We start from the raw sequence: 17,719 nt of genomic DNA, 5'->3' as shown, positions 1-17,719 counted from the left end.
TTATTAACTGTACCTGTCTCTGTTGATATCTAACCACAATGTTATGTTATTAACTGTACCTGTCTCTGTTGATATCTAACCACAATGTTATGTTATTAACTGTACCTGTCTCTGTTGATATCTAACCACAATGTTATGTTATTAACTGTACCTGTCTCTGTTGATATCTAACCATGTTAATGTTATGTTATTAACTGTACCTGTCTCTGTTGATATCTAACCACAATGTTATGTTATTAACTGTACCTGTCTCTGTTGATATCTAACCAGAATGTTATGTTATTAACTGTACCTGTCTCTGTTGATATCTAACCAGAATGTTATGTTATTAACTGTACCTGTCTCTGTTGATATCTAACCACAATGTTATGTTATTAACTGTACCTGTCTCTGTTGATATCTAACCACAATGTTATGTTATTAACTGTACCTGTCTCTGTTGATATCTAACCAGAATGTTATGTTATTAACTGTACCTGTCTCTGTTGATATCTAACCACAATGTTATGTTATTAACTGTACCTGTCTCTGTTGATATCTAACTGTAATGTTATGTTATTAACTGTACCTGTCTCTGTTGATATCTAACCACAATGTTATGTTATTAACTGTACCTGTCTCTGTTGATATCTAACCACAATGTTATGTTATTAACTGTACCTGTCTCTGTTGATATCTAACCACAATGTTATGTTATTAACTGTACCTGTCTCTGTTGATATCTAACCACAATGTTATGTTATTAACTGTACCTGTCTCTGTTGATATCTAACCACAATGTTATGTTATTAACTGTACCTGTCTCTGTTGATATCTAACCACAATGTTATGTTATTAACTGTACCTGTCTCTGTTGATATCTAACCACAATGTTATGTTATTAACTGTACCTGTCTCTGTTGATATCTAACCAGAATGTTATGTTATTAACTGTACCTGTCTCTGTTGATATCTAACCAGAATGTTATGTTATTAACTGTACCTGTCTCTGTTGATATCTAACCAGAATGTTATGTTATTAACTGTACCTGTCTCTGTTGATATCTAACCAGAATGTTATGTTATTAACTGTACCTGTCTCTGTTGATATCTAACCAGAATGTTATGTTATTAACTGTACCTGTCTCTGTTGATATCTAACCAGAATGTTATGTTATTAACTGTACCTGTCTCTGTTGATATCTAACCACAATGTTATGTTATTAACTGTACCTGTCTCTGTTGATATCTAACCATAATGTTATGTTATTAACTGTACCTGTCTCTGTTGATATCTGACCACAATGTTATGTTATTAACTGTACCTGTCTCTGTTGTTATATCTAACCAGAATGTTATGTTATTAACTGTACCTGTCTCTGTTGATATCTAACCACAATGTTATGTTATTAACTGTACCTGTCTCTGTTGATATCTAACCAGAATGTTATGTTATTAACTGTACCTGTCTCTGTTGATATCTAACCAGAATGTTATGTTATTAACTGTTGTCTCTGTTGATATACCACAATGTTATGTTGATATCTAACCAGAATGTTATGTTATTAACTGTACCTGTCTCTGTTGATATCTAACCAGAATGTTATGTTATTAACTGTACCTGTCTCTGTTGATATCTAACCAGAATGTTATGTTATTAACTGTACCTGTCTCTGTTGATATCTAACCAGAATGTTATGTTATTAACTGTACCTGTCTCTGTTGATATCTAACCACAATGTTATGTTATTAACTGTACCTGTCTCTGTTGATATCTAACCACAATGTTATGTTATTAACTGTACCTGTTATGTTATTAACTGTACTCTGTTGATATCTAACCACAATGTTATGTTATTAACTGTACCTGTCTCTGTTGATATCTAACCACAATGTTATGTTATTAACTGTACCTGTCTCTGTTGATATCTAACCACAATGTTATGTTATTAACCCTGTCTCTGTTGATATCTAACCACAATGTTATGTTATTAATGTTATGTTATATCTAACTGTACCTGTACCTGTCTCTGTTGATATCTAACCACAATGTTATGTTATTAACTGTACCTGTCTCTGTTGATATCTAACCAGAATGTTATGTTATTAACTGTACCTGTCTCTGTTGATATCTAACCAGAATGTTATGTTATTAACTGTACCTGTCTCTGTTGATATCTAACCACAATGTTATGTTATTAACTGTACCTGTCTCTGTTGATATCTAACCACAATGTTATGTTATTAACTGTACCTGTCTCTGTTGATATCTAACCAGAATGTTATGTTATTAACTGTACCTGTCTCTGTTGATATCTAACCAGAATGTTATGTTATTAACTGTACCTGTCTCTGTTGATATCTAACCAGAATGTTATGTTATTAACTGTACCTGTCTCTGTTGATATCTAACCAGAATGTTATGTTATTAACTGTACCTGTCTCTGTTGATATCTAACCAGAATGTTATGTTATTAACTGTACCTGTCTCTGTTGATATCTAACCAGAATGTTATGTTATTAACTGTACCTGTCTCTGTTGATATCTAACCAGAATGTTATGTTATTAACTGTACCTGTCTCTGTTGATATCTAACCACAATGTTATGTTATTAACTGTACCTGTCTCTGTTGATATCTAACCACAATGTTATATTATGTACCTGTTATATCTAACCAGAATGTACTGTACCTGTCTCTGTTGGTATCTAACTATAATGTACTGTTATTAGCTGTACCTGTCTCTGTTGATATCTAACCAGAATGTTATGTTATTAACTGTACCTGTCTGTGTTGATATCTAACCACAATGTTATGTTATTAATTGTACCTGTCTCTGTTGATATCTAACCAGAATGTTATGTTATTAACTGTACCTGTCTCTGTTGATATCTAACCAGAATGTTATGTTATTAACTGTACCTGTCTTTGTTGATATCTAACCAGAATATTATGTTATTAACTGTACCTGTCTCTGTTGATATCTAACCAGAATTTTATGTTATTAACTGTACCTGTTTTTGTTGATATCTTACCAGAATGTTATGTTATTAACTGTACCTGTCTCTGTTGATATCTGACCACAATGTTATGTTATTAACTGTACCTGTCTCTGTTGATATCTAACCACAATGTTGTATTATTAACTATACCTGTCTCTGTTGATATCTAACCACAATATTATGTTATTAACTGTACCAGTCTCTGTTGATATCTGATTACACTGTCATATTATTAACTGAACCTGTTTCTGTTGATATCTAACCACAATTTTATGTTATTAATTGTACCTGTATCTGTTGATATCTAACCACAATGTTATTTTATTAACTGTACCTATCTCTGTTGATATCTAACCACAATGTTATGTTATTAACTGTACCTGTCTCTGTTGATATCTAACCAGAATTTTATGTTATTAACTGTACCTGTTTTTGTTGATATCTTAGCAGAATGTTATGTTATTAACTGTACCTGTCACTGTTGATATCTGACCACAATGTTATGTTATTAACTATACCTGTCTCTGTTGATATCTAACCACAATGTTATGTTATTAACTGTAACTGTCTCTGTTGATATCTGACCACACTGTCATGTTATTAACTGAACCTGTTTTTGTTGATATCTAACCAGAATGTTATGTTATTAACTGTACCTGTCTGTGTTGATATCTAACCAGAATGTTATGTTATTAACTGTACCTGTCTCTGTTGATATCTAACCAGAATGTTATGTTATTAACTGTACCTGTCTCTGTTGATATCTAACCAGAATGTTATGTTATTAACTGTACCTGTCTCTGTTGATATCTAACCAGAATGTTATGTTATTAACTGTACCTGTCTGTGTTGATATCTAACCAGAATGTTATGTTATTAACTGTACCTGTCTCTGTTGATATCTAACCAGAATGTTATGTTATTAACTGTACCTGTCTTTGTTGATATCTAACTAGAATTTTATGTTATTAACTGTACCTGTCTCTTTTGATATCTGATCACAATGTTATTTTATTAACTGTACCTGTCTCTGTTGATATCTGACCACAATGTTATGTTATTAACTGTACCTGTCTGTGTTGGTATCTAACTATAATGTACTGTTATTAGCTGTACCTGTCTCTGTTGATATCTTAGTATTGATTAATATGCATATTCTTGAAAATGGTTTTATCTAATAATTATATGAGGCTGAACTGCTTTGTTTCTTCTTCGTGGATATTTGGGTATGTTGAATTTTAGAAACCCAGGAGGATTACGTGCACGTGACCTATAAAAAGTGTGTTCATCACCTGGTATTCCCAGTCTGTCACCCTCTCAAGTACTGACCGGGCCAGACGTTGCTTAGTTTCGGGAATCATAGTGGAACCGGTGCTTTGAACGTGGTATAAACGATGACTGAACCTGTATAAAACTGTCGTTCGGGTTTTGAAACTGGCTTCCATTCCGCTTGAAGAGCCAACCGTTTCAAACTAATCTCATGACGCATATGCCTATTAGGCTTCACACGTTCCTACCGGTGACTGGACTTGTCTGCTTTTCCCTGCCCTTTCCAAACTTGTTAGAATCACATCGTAGTAAAACAAAGGTATAAGCATAATAGTGGGTGCTTTTCAATCAAAACACGTGATTTCCTGGCCGACAACCGAAAAAGAAATGAAAACTCCATTTTGATCTTATCAGAAAACGTTCTTTGTGCATTGTTTAACTTTATATCGTATAATGAAGAAATAGTTGCGATATAAACGTGGTATGCTTTGACAATGTTCTGTTATTGAAGCAGTTTTTAAAGATTTCCTGCTCACCCTGTGATAGGACATATTTTCAGCAGTTCAGACGAATGAATGATGATTTTGTTGAAATCTGTAACTCAAGATAGTTTTCCGTCTCCCTTTATTCCTGTAAAAAACTGAAAGATGCAAAAGCTTTCAAACGAAGTGTAACTGTGTAACTAAATCTGACTTTTACTGACAATTCAAACCTTTCACAGACGAAGTGTAACTGTGTAACTAAATCTGACTTTTAGTGACAGTTCAAACCTGTCACAGACGAAGTGTAACTGTGTAAATAAATCTGACTTTTAGTGACAGTTCAAACTTTTCACAGACGAAGTGTAACTGTGTAAATAAATCTGACTTTTACTCTTAATTCAAACCTTTCACAGACGAAGTGTAACTGTGTAACTAAATCTGACTTTTAGTGACAGTTCAAACCTTTCACAGACGAAGTGGAACTGTGTAACTAAATCTGACTTTTACTGACAATTCGAACCTTCCACAGACGAAGTGTAACTGTGTAAATATATCTGAAATTTACTGACAGTTCAAACCTTTCACAGACGAAGTGTAACTGTGTAAATAAATCTGACTTTTACTGACAATTCAAACCTTTCACAGACGAAGTGTAACTGTGTAAATAAATCTGACTTTAAGTGACAGTTCAAACCTTTCACAGACGAAGTGTAACTGTGTAACTAAATCTGACTTTTACTGACAATTCGAACCTTTCACAGACGAAGTGTAACTGTGTAAATATATCTGAAATTTACTGACAATTCAAACCTTTCACAGACGAAGTGTAACTGTGTAACTAAATCTGACTTTTACTGACAATTCAAACCTTTCACAGACAAAGTGTAACTGTGTAACTAAATCTGGCTTTTACTGACAATTCAAACCTTTCACAGACGAAGTGTAACTGTGTAAATAAATCTGAAATTTACTGACAATTCAAACCTTTCACAGACGAAGTGTAACTGTGTAACTAAATCTGACTTTTACTGACAATTCAAACCTTTCACAGACGAAGTGTAACTGTGTAAATAAATCTGAAATTTACTGACAATTCAAACCTTTCACAGACGAAGTGTAACTGTGTAACTAAATCTGACTTTTACTGACAATTCAAACCTTTCACAGACGAAGTGTAACTGTGTAACTAAATCTGACTTTTACTGACAATTCAAACCTTTCACAGACAAAGTGTAACTGTGTAACTAAATCTGAAATTTACTAACAATTCAAACCTTTCACAGACGAAGTGTAACTGTGTAACTAAATCTGACTTTTACTGACAATTCAAACCTTTCACAGACGAAGTGTAACTGTGTAACTAAATCTGGCTTTTACTGGCAATTCGAACCTTTCACAGACGAAGTGTAACTGTGTAACTAAATCTGACTTTTACTGACAATTCAAACCTTTCACAGACGAAGTGTAACTGTGTAAATAAATCTGAAATTTACTGACAATTCAAACCTTTCACAGACGAAGTGTAACTGTGTAACTAAATCTGACTTTTACTGACAATTCAAACCTTTCACAGACGAAGTGTAACTGTGTAAATAAATCTGAAATTTACTGACAATTCAAACCTTTCACAGACGAAGTGTAACTGTGTAACTAAATCTGACTTTTACTGACAATTCAAACCTTTCACAGACGAAGTGTAACTGTGTAACTAAATCTGACTTTTACTGACAATTCGAACCTTTCACAGACAAAGTGTAACTGTGTAACTAAATCTGACTTTTTCTGACAATTCAAACCTTTCACAGACGAAGTGTAACTGTGTAAATAAATCTGAAATTTACTGACAATTCAAACCTTTCACAGACGAAGTGTAACTGTGTAAATATATCTGATTTTTTTACTGATATTGCAATCTTGTGTCCAACAGGGTTTAATCACTTAAACTTGAAGATTTTTATTTATTTCAAATTATCAAGTTCTAGAATTTCTAATAGCAACAGGTTCTGGTGTGGGGTAATATTTGTTTTATTTTGTTTTATTGAATCATGTGTTAAGTTAGTTTTCTAAGTTCATGACTTTTTTTACGGTTGTTTCTAGCTTTACTTGATTCTCAAGTGTATAATTTCTTTGTTAAAAGTATTCACTTTCATTATATCTTAGTTCTGTAGTTTCATTTGGTTCCAAGTTTATAGTTTCCTCTGTAAGAAGTGAGTAGTTTCATTTAGCCTCCGTTTTGTAGCGTCTGATGTTAAAAATATGTAACTTCATTTAGTCTGAAGAGTAAAGTTTGTTCAACGTACAATACGTTCATATTTAGTTATAAAGTTCATTGTTTTCTTCACAGCTTCCAGTTTGTTCTTTTGACATTTAATGTTTTAGGCTTATCAGTTGTGGTTGTCCTTCATTCTAGTCATTACCATCTGGTAGTAAAATAACCTGGCAACACGAGGAAAAATAAAGTGTCAAGTTAAGGTGGTTCTTAGGAATGACGTCAGGTAGGGCGTGATGCTGTTTCCATGGAATAGAGTATGTGTGTGTTTTTCTTATAGCAAAGCCACATCAGACTATCTTCTCAGCCCACCTAGGGGAATCGAACCCCTGATTTTAGCGTTGTAAATCCGGAGACATACCGCTGAACCAGGGGGGAACTAGAGTCTAGTAAAAGGTATGACAAGTTTGACAGTAGGTGATTACTGGTAATCCAGTTCTTTTGTTCTAATTAGTGTCTTGAAAGTTCGTAGTTAATTGAAGTGAAGTACAAGCTTGGTTGTTGTATGGAAATTTATCTTTAAACTTGTTAAACTGTCTTCTGTCCGAAAACGAATAACATGATATTTTTATTTTGTGAGTAACTCAGCCAACACTTGTGAACAAGATTCTTAAAATATTCGTTTACTTGTAAAACTGGGCTTTTAGATGACAGTAAATAACATGCAGAAAATGAGTTAAGTTCTAAGAGGTTTTTTTTTAATATTGACGTTTTAATAAAAACGCGAAAATTACCCTTTCCCTGACCACGAGGAAATTATTTTTGTTTTGTTTTTAAATTTCGCCCAAAGCTACACGAGGATTATCTGCGCCAGCCGTCCCTAATCTAGCAGTGTAAGACAGCAGTGAAAAACAGCTAGTCATGACGACCCTCCGCCAACTCTTGGGCAACTCTTTAACCAACGAATAATGGGATTGACAGTAACATTACAACTCCCCCACGGCTGAAATAGCAAGCATGTTTGGTGCGACGGGGATTCGAACCCGCGACCCTCAGATTACGAGTCGAACGCCTTAAAACACCTGACAAGCCGAGCCAGGATTTCCTTTTGTTTAATTCTGCTTATTGTTTACACAGACTCTGTAAACATTATGTGAACTAGTCGTGTGATAAACATCCCCAATATAAATACCCTTTCTCTCCAGACCTCCGTGGAATACCACGCACTTTTCAAAATATACTATTTTTAAATACCATGCACTTTTCCAAACATACTCTTGTTAAATACCATGCACTTTTCAAAACATACTCTTGTTAAATACCATGCACTTTACAAAACATACTCTTGTTAAATACCACGCACTTCTCAAAACATACTCTTGTTAAATACCACACACTTTTCAAAACATACTCCTGTTAAATTCACTTTAGAGAAAAGGGAGAAACAGTTCGTGTTATAAAAATTATTAAATGTCCAAAATTTACCATGTTAATACAATTACAAATATATGGTAATAGTTGAAAAAATTTTGAACAAAAAGGGATTTGCTATTAGGCAAAAAACTACACAATAGGCTATCTGTGCTCTGCTCACTGAAGGTATCGAAACCCGGTTTTTAGGCAGGTGTAAGACGACATAAATATTGTTATATAGTCTTACCTCTTACAATACATACCTGGTAACGATCTTCATAACATGAAACATTCAGCTAATTGGCTTATAACGTTAAAATTCGGGGTTTGATCCCTCCTAAAACTACGATGAGTTAAGTAGATTGGCGGTCATCAACAGACAGACAACAATACAGAAAATACTGGTTATCTAACTTAGTGTGTTTTATGAAGTAATCGTAATTAATTTTGAACTGAGGTAACTATAATCAACAGCATCCATGAAGTAAGACTTAACAGACACCAAAGCTGCAAAGCGCAACTAGGCTAAAACTATGGACCTTCAGATCCACAGCCCTGCACACTAATTTACTATATGAAAATTGTGTGCCAACTTTTCACTTGTTTACTGTAAGTATATTACCACAACAAATGGAATAACCATTTATGATCGCAATATCATTTAAATTTGATTTAGATTTACTTTAACTAAGGTTGATTATAATTTGTCTTCTGCTACTGAAACTTACTATTGAACATTCGTAATATCTTTGTGGAATAGACCGCCACTCCTTGCGCACTGTATGGAATTTCATATATATGTAAAAACGGCTCGTTTTTACCTTTATAGGAATACCTTTATACCTATATTAAAAATAATATAATAGATAATAATAATAAAATAAATAATATAAAATTATATATTCAAATATCTAAGCACGCCTTCTACATTCCGACACTCAGTTACACAACCCTTTTCAAACATGTGGTCAGTTTCCGGTCAGTTACCTCTTTCTTTCTTTGTGAACCTGACAATTACCGAAGGTCGAAACGTTGATCGCTCCTGTACGTAAAAAAATTTTCTCACCCCAAACGACCTGTTTTTACATATATATTTTTCTCTACAAGTGGGATTTCTCGACATCACTGCATGGGATTTCAGTTAAGAGTCAGGGTAGATTCTCCATGACAATCATAATGGACAATTTGACGTCACAGATTTCCATCCAACACCATTACTCAGTTTGTCCGGCATGACCGGATGATTAGGGCCCTTGATTCGTAATTTTTAGGATCGTGGGTTCGTATCCTTGTTCAGCCAAACAGCCGTGAGAGCTTTATAATGTGACGTTCAATTCCACTATTTGTTTGTAAAAGAGTAGTCAAAGAGTTGACGGTGCTAAATTAGGGACGGCTAGCGCATACAGTTCTCGTGTAGCTTTGCGTAAAATAAAAAAAAATACCAAAAAACTCAAGTTCAAAACAATAGAAGCATCGTGAACTATCGAAATGGAAAACAGATGGGTTGGTTGATGAACGTATTTCCACCAGGTGTCTCTCCTGAACGGCCCAAACCGAAAGTCGTCGTAAAAATACAACTTTCAAATGAAACCGAACGCCATTTGTATTTTCAGAAGGCATAAAACATTTTGTGTTTAAATGACAACAAGAGTTATAGCGCTATAGTTAACACAGGTGTGTGTGTTGGGCAATGTTTAACACAATACTTCTTCTTTGTTTTCAATTACAGTTTTTACGCTCAAAGCCCTATAATAGCGCACTTTTTTCATTCACAGCTGTGTTGAGAGGACTATGGTCTGTAGTTTGTCTTCTTTTGGGCATCTTGGGCTGAGCGTGCCGCGTACTGTCATCGATAAAAAACACACAACAAGAACAGTAACAAAATTACACTCAATACTTTGGAACAGTAGGTGTATTATAAGAGTGACAGTGAGATCCCACTATTAGGTATTTACTGCTGACTGTTTTCGATCTATTCCATCTAAATTTAAGGATAGCTTTATCGTTATGCGTACATATAAAAATAATTAATAATTAATTAATAGCTGAATTTTAGGTAATATTACTTAATTGTGGCTTGTAAGCGTTATGTTCAGTAAAAACTGGCAAACGTTATGTGGCATCGCTCTTTGTGAAGGTAAGACAGATGTGTTAGTGTAGTTTGTCATCTGGAAATGTACTTTGAGTATGGTAAACAAAATAAGTCACCACAGAGGAGAAATTGAAAGCAGAACGTTTTCAAAAACTTATTACATAAAATGTCAACGCTGTGACTGTATAAGAAAACAGACGTCTGGTTATTATAATTTAGCTGTAAAGGGACAAACATGGATATAATATGATACTCATGTTTACTGACATTCGCCAGAAAGAAACATCTAGTATCCGCGAAAGGTAGATTCTCGGGCAGAGAAAATTCACGTGCACAAATGTAAAAATAAACCAACAACTTTTATTTATACAACATGTAACACATGGGTGAATTTTATTATATTTTACCTCATTGGTTGGTTTCTGTTTCACTTAGTAGTTTCTGCTATGTTGTACGTACATCTACAAATTGGACAAATAAAGAATAAAAAAAAAATCCATGCTTTTAAGTTATACCAGTATCTTATTGCGGAATCCCACAATACTTAGATTACCTACATCAAAGATTATTCCAAGTGAACTTATAAAATGGTAATAAATTTCCAACTTAAACAACTTATATAGCAATTTATATTACTTAGAAAGTTAGCTTAAGTTCACTGTAGGAACAAAGTTAAGCTGGAACATGTTTCTTAGGAATAGCCGTTGGATTGGTTTGAATTTTGCGCAAAGCTACACGAGTGCTATCTGCGCTAGTCGTCCCTAATTTAGTAAGATAAGACTAGAGGGAAGGTAGCTAGTCATCACCACCCACTGCCAACTTTTGGGCTATTCTTTTACCAAAGAATAGTGGGATTGACTGTCACATTTTAACGCCCCACTGCTGAAAAGGCGAGCATGTTTGGTGTGACGTGGATTCGAACCTGCGTCCTACAGATTACGAGTCGAGTGCTTTAACCACCTAGTCATGCCAGGCTCTAGCCGGTGGATGTTAGAGCATATCTATGATCTTGGCTCATCGATTTACCGAGAAGAAGCTAAATCATTGCATAGACACAAAAGAAAAAATAAATATTAAATAGAAGTGTAAAATACGATAATAGTAATGCCATAAAATATTTAGGAAAAGCGAAACGTAATGATTAATCAGAGTGACAAGCATTTATCTTTGTACGTTCAGTTAATATAAGAAAGCTTTATTATCTGATTCACGTTTCTATATCATAATAATATTAAAATAATAAGACATGGAATCAGGGAAGTAACTACATGGGAGTCCGACACGGCCAGGTGGGTTAAGGCGTTCGACTCATAATCTAAGGGTCGCGGGTTCGAATCCCCGTCGCACCAACTATTCCAACTAGGAAAAACAGCTAGTCACAACCACCCACCGACAACTCTTGAGCTACTTTTTTACCAACGAATAATGGGATTTACCATCAAATTATAATGCCCTCACGGCTGGAAGGGTGAGCATGTCTGGTGTGACGAGAATTCGAATTCGCGACCCTGAGATTACTAGTCGAGCGAAGTAAGTGTAAAACACGTTCACGCCAACAATGTATTTGACCACGGGATGACTACAGATTTTATCTGACCACAGGATGACTACAAATTTTATCTGACCACAGGATAACTACAGATTTTATCTGACCACAGGATGACTACAGATTTTGTCTGACCACAGGATGACTACAGATTTTATCTGACCACAGGATAACTACAGATTTTATCTGACCACAGGATGACTACAGATTTTGTCTGACCACATAATAACTATGAAATGTTAGATTGAGATCTTCCCATGAGTGATTATAAACACTAGTTTCGCTCCTGACAAACGGTTAGACCGTTAGAGGAACAAAATCTGGAATAACGTTTTAATAAATATGTTTTGTGAAACATATTTGTTCCTTTTTTAGCAGTGATATGTTTCTCTGAGGAACTGTTAACAATCACGAGTTATTATAACCACTGGACATTTTTTAGAGTTATTATTCATTCTGACTGTGATACGACAGTTTGTTATACATAGTTAAATTTGTGCGCGTTATTTCGGGTTTTGGGGCGCAACTTCTAGTTAACAAATATTTAATTGTTATTTCTAAAGTTTTTAGTATTCTGTTCTTTGTTTGTTTTAGAACAAAACCACGCTGAGCTATTTGCTTTGTCCATCGCGGGGAATCGAATCCCAGATCTTAGAGTTTTAAATCCGTAAACATACCGTGCATTTAACCACCGGAGAACATAAACTTTTCTTAGGCTGTTAAATAAATTATTCTTAGGTTAATTTGGAAACACTGAAACAAACAACAAATATTCTTAGATACTTTATAAAACAGTTAATACACTTTTGCAGCATTCGTCGTATGACAGAAAATAAAATGTTATTTTCTTTATATATTATTATTATTCAAATATTAACAAAGCCAATGACTAGTTTCTCTTCTTTATATAAAACTTTATAAAGACTAGTTTGGTTTATTTGGTTTAAATTTCACGCAAAGCTACACGAAGGCTATCAGCGCTAGCTATCTCTAATTTAGCAGTGTAAGACTAGAGGGAAGGCAGTTAGTCATCACCACCCACCGCCAACTCTTGTGCTACTCTTTTACCAACGAGGCCCGGCATGGCCAAGCGTGTTACGGCGTGCTACTCGTAATCTGAGGGTCGCGGGTTCGCATCCCTGTCGCACCAAACATGCTCGCCCTTTCAGCCGTGGGGGCGTTATAAAGTGACGGTTAATCCCACTATTCGTTGGTAAAAGAGTAGCCCAAGAGTTGGCGGTGGATGGTGATGACTAGTTACCTTCCCTCTAGTCTTACACTGCTAAATTAGGGACGGCTAGCGCAGATAGCCCTCAAGTAGCTTTGTGCGAAATTCAAAAACAAACAAACTTTTACCAACGAATAATAGGATTGATCGTAACATTATAACGCCCCCACGGGTGAAAGGGAGAACATATTTGGTGAGATGAGGGAAAGACTATTTTACATTTAAGATATTTGTAAACAAAAGAGTTTGTTTGTTTGTTTTGGAATTTCGCACAAAGCTACTCGAGGGCTACCTGTGCTAGCCATCCTTAATTTAGCAGTGTAAGACGAGAAGGAAGGCAGCTAGTCATTATCACCCACCGCCAACTCTTGGGCTACTCTTTTACCAACGAATAGTGGGATTGACCGTCACATTATAATGCCCCCACGGCTGAGAGGGCGAGCATGTTTGGCGCGACCGGGATGCGGACCCGCGACCCTCAGATTACGAGTCGCACGCCTTAACACGCTTGGCCATGCCGGGCCATAAACAAAAGAGAGAGAGAATGAATTATGAGCAAAAAAAAAAACATTTGTCACGTGATCTTTTATCCCACAAGGAACTTCATTTGTAGTTAAAACTTACCCAATATTAGCATTTGATATCTCTCACAAATTCTGTTATATATATATTTTAATTTACTATACGTATAATAAAAATTATAACTTTGTTCAAAATGGATTATATAAAACAAATCGTGTACTGCGGTAAGTCTCACAGGCTTATAGCCCTAAAGATAGAACTTCGATACCAATGTTGGGCAGAACACAGATATCCCCTTGTGTGGCTTTGCGATTAACAAAAAATTAACAGATTTATTTATGAATATCACATCTCTACAGATTCATACGGTTCTTCTAAAACGTATAGATTAGCTTCATAAATTCACTGTACAACAAACTAAAAGATAAACACGTTTAGAGTTGAGAGAAAAATTTTTTTTTTTGATACGTTTCAAACACTCAGTTAATGAACTTCATGAGACAAACCGGTCACAACTAAACGTTATTTGTGTTTTTGCGTGGAGCAGTTCTCAGCTGTGAGTAAAAAACCATGACATTTTTATAAGCATTGACGCAGCCCTGAGAGACGGGCGTGGCTGAGGTAACTTTTCTTCAACTGCCTGAAATAAAGATTAAATGTAAACAAAAGTCGTGTCAATGGTGGTACTGCTTTAGAATAAATAATTATGATATTTTTAACGTAATGAGCCCATTCGCTTTGGGTTAAGTAACGTTTTTTTTAGTATAAAGTTGTTGTGAATATTTTTGCAATGTATAAAGTACAACAAAATGTTTTATATATATATATAAGTATATATACTGTTAAACAACGATAAATATACGTAGAGAACTTAGAATGGCAGTTTGTGTTGCTTTTAGTCGAAATATAATTAGCAACTGACCCACTTTTGTTTTAATCGCTGTGAGTAGAAAGCACAATATACATAATAAATGTCGCTGGACTTTTTTTGTCAGGAAGAATTATCGTAATCATTATTAAATAATAACTAATTTTATTTAAAAAAAAACAGCCGGATATCTTGCATACTGCACCTGCTGAGCGTATGGAAGACTATGATTGGATGAGGCGTTCTGAAACCGAGGGAAGCGGAGGGGTGTTCATGACGTTCTATACAAGACAGGCCAAGTAAGTATACCCTTTAATACCCGCATACAAGGAAAGACAATAGCACGTGCTAAGTGCTTTGTTGTTGCTGTTAACTGCTATTAAACTTAAATTTTAAGAATATCTGTTCTGTCTTTATATCAATGTCCTTAGGGACGATAAACCTTTTTAACTCGATGTATATTTCAATCAAGTTATTCAAAAACAACACAAATATGATAAAATAAAAACGTTTCTGTAGGTCATTACTCTCCTTCTAATTTCAATTTCATTTGTTATCTTTTGGTTTTGGGCAACATTGTCATCTTATTTTGAAAAATTCACGTGCTTAAGTAACCTCTATATTCTAAAATACAATGGGTTATAAACAACTGAAGAAATGGATTTGTTTCACTTATGCACGTTCTGTATTCAATGTCACGATTATATTTAATTATATTCTTCTTGTTACACTTGCGAGTGAGTTATACATTTAACTAACTCCTGCTTTGAAGGTTCTTTAATATCCACGTATATTATTATTAAAAAGATACTGTTTAACTTTGAGGTAAGTTAGTTGTTATCTGGGTCATATCTTTTCGACTTGCTCGAGGTACTCTGTTTAATTGTGTTATATTCTGGCCAGTAAGAATTTCAGAATCTCCTCGGTATGTGACGTGAAAGAGTGCCGTCAACACATATGAGCCTTAAGACTTTCGTGGGGCTGGTTCCTTTAAATTATTTAGTGTAAACAATTTGAAATTCAGTCCACCAAACGATCAAAACTCTATTGCTTCTTTTTTAATTTTTCTGCGGGCTTGCATGCTATTGTAACTTGTACTGTTATAGGCCTAATTTTACAAAGTTCAAACGAAAATACCTTGTTCATGGTACAACGAATAATTTTAAAATATATAATATTACGACTAATCGATAGAACAACTAAATATACGTGAAAACTAACACTGAGCCAAATGCTTTACTGAAGCTACACGTTCTACTGATATTGAAAACAAAATTAATTCACTATTAACTTCTCCTAAGATGAACGTCTACCCGTATTTATGTATCTATTCTAGTTTCTTGACACTTCGTTAAATGTTTCGATCACTAGCATTTCCAAATATTCTAGGAACTTGTTGACGTTAACTTGATGCGCCCCCTAGCGAGCATCTAAATTAAAACGCTATAAATATAGTTTACAACATAACATATCAAATAAAAAACATTGTTGAATTTATAGCATTTCAAAATGTTTAATGTATTATTACAGGACTGAATTATTATTGTTATAGTTATGTTAATTAGTTTTCACCTTTCTTTTTTAAAGGTTGTGAAAGGTTTCAAGTGGAACAAAGCAACTTAACAAGAATCTGAAAAACTTGCTAGCATCTGTTAAAAACGTGCGTTTAAAAGTTTTCCCCAAGTTAACTTAGCAACAACGGGTGCATGATCTGCAACGGGCCTGGCATGGCCAGGTGGTTAAGGTACTAGACTCGTAATCCGAGAGTCGCGGGTTCGAATCCCTGTCACACCAAACATGCTCGCCCTCTCAGCCGTGGGGGCGTTATAATGTGACGGTAAATCCCACTATTCGTCCGTAAAATAGTAGTCCAAGAGATAGCGCTGGGTGGTGATGACTAGCTGCCTTCCCTCTAGTCTTACACTGCTAAATTAAGGACAGCTAGCCCAGATAGCCCTCGAGTAGCTTTGCGCGAAATTTAAAAACAAACAAACAAATCTTCCCTCTCTAGCCCTTTCATTCAAAACTCTGGGTGACTCATGGCTGGACTGACTGTGTGAGGAACCTGGTCACAACATTGTTTTTGTTATAGCCCAGTGATGATCAGCCAGGGTTTGACAATATATGTGACAATGTTTCGTTATCTAAGTTAGAAACTCGTGACATTCGGAACTAATTCTCTTACGAGAGATAGTGTAATTCCTGTGTTAGCAAAAAAAACGTATTTTTCAATAAATTTACTTTCAAAAACTTCAACTGAAATGACACATGTATCTACTACGACCTTAATTTACGTAAAGGTCTGTCGAGACCTGGTATTCAAGATGCCAAAAACTCTTGGAGTGTACAATTCAGGCACTTTGTAACTTGTAATGGGTATAAATTTGGATCTTAGTAGCCTGTGGTTTGTAAAGTCATAAAACTGCAGATATAAGGGTTAGTAGTGCAGAAAACAGTCCTGTTAAATACCAATAACATAAAAACAAAGAAAACGACTTAGATACGTGGAGACCCTTCGAAGATTTTGAAAAAAAAACAAAACAAAGCCAATAGTGCAATAGATAAAAAGCTGAATTTTGAATGTTTTAGGCCTAGAAAAACCTCCTTCTTTGAATTACACAGTAATACTATAGCGTAAAGTTATCTACGTAATGAAACAATGAAATATTGTTTTATCTATTCTTGACGCCACAAAGTTTGTTCTGTATCTTTTTTATATTAGAACACACACAATACTCATGTAAGATAGATTTCAGTATTCTTATGTTATAATAACATAACAGATCTCCTCTTCTCAGGTGTATATCTAATGATGAATGAAATCGACGTTGGCGGTCCACATAAGTAATATTAAACACAAGCTGTACGGCTGTATATTGGAAACCACAACTACATCTCCAACAATAACGATTATCTGGAAAACTTTAAAGTTTTGTACATGAACCAGCCCAACTGGAAGCTGGTGACAAGTTTTCTTTATGAGACCAACGATATGAAAACCCATTTAATCGTGTAATTATGTTGTCGGTTCTTTCTTCTTTAAAGGTGTCCACTTTTTCGGTATTGCCTCAAGTGATTACTCTCATGCCCTTTGCACGCAATTACAAAA

General features: G+C 34.8%; 1 long non-coding RNA gene across 1 annotated transcript; it reads left to right on the top strand.

The window, feature by feature from the left end:
• Positions 1–7,268: 7,268 nt before the first annotated feature.
• Positions 7,269–17,082, top strand: LOC143254477 (uncharacterized). Its single transcript, XR_013030214.1, has 3 exons — positions 7,269–7,397; positions 14,794–14,909; positions 16,198–17,082. It is a non-coding gene; the product is annotated as an uncharacterized LOC143254477 (long non-coding RNA).
• The last annotated feature ends 637 nt before the right edge of the window (positions 17,083–17,719 follow it).

This window comes from Tachypleus tridentatus, chromosome 6 (assembly GCF_004210375.1).
Source record: "Tachypleus tridentatus isolate NWPU-2018 chromosome 6, ASM421037v1, whole genome shotgun sequence".
Lineage (NCBI taxonomy): Eukaryota > Metazoa > Arthropoda > Merostomata > Xiphosura > Limulidae > Tachypleus > Tachypleus tridentatus.
Note: the sequence above shows the minus strand (reverse complement) of the source record. Positions and strands in the feature narration are given on the sequence as shown.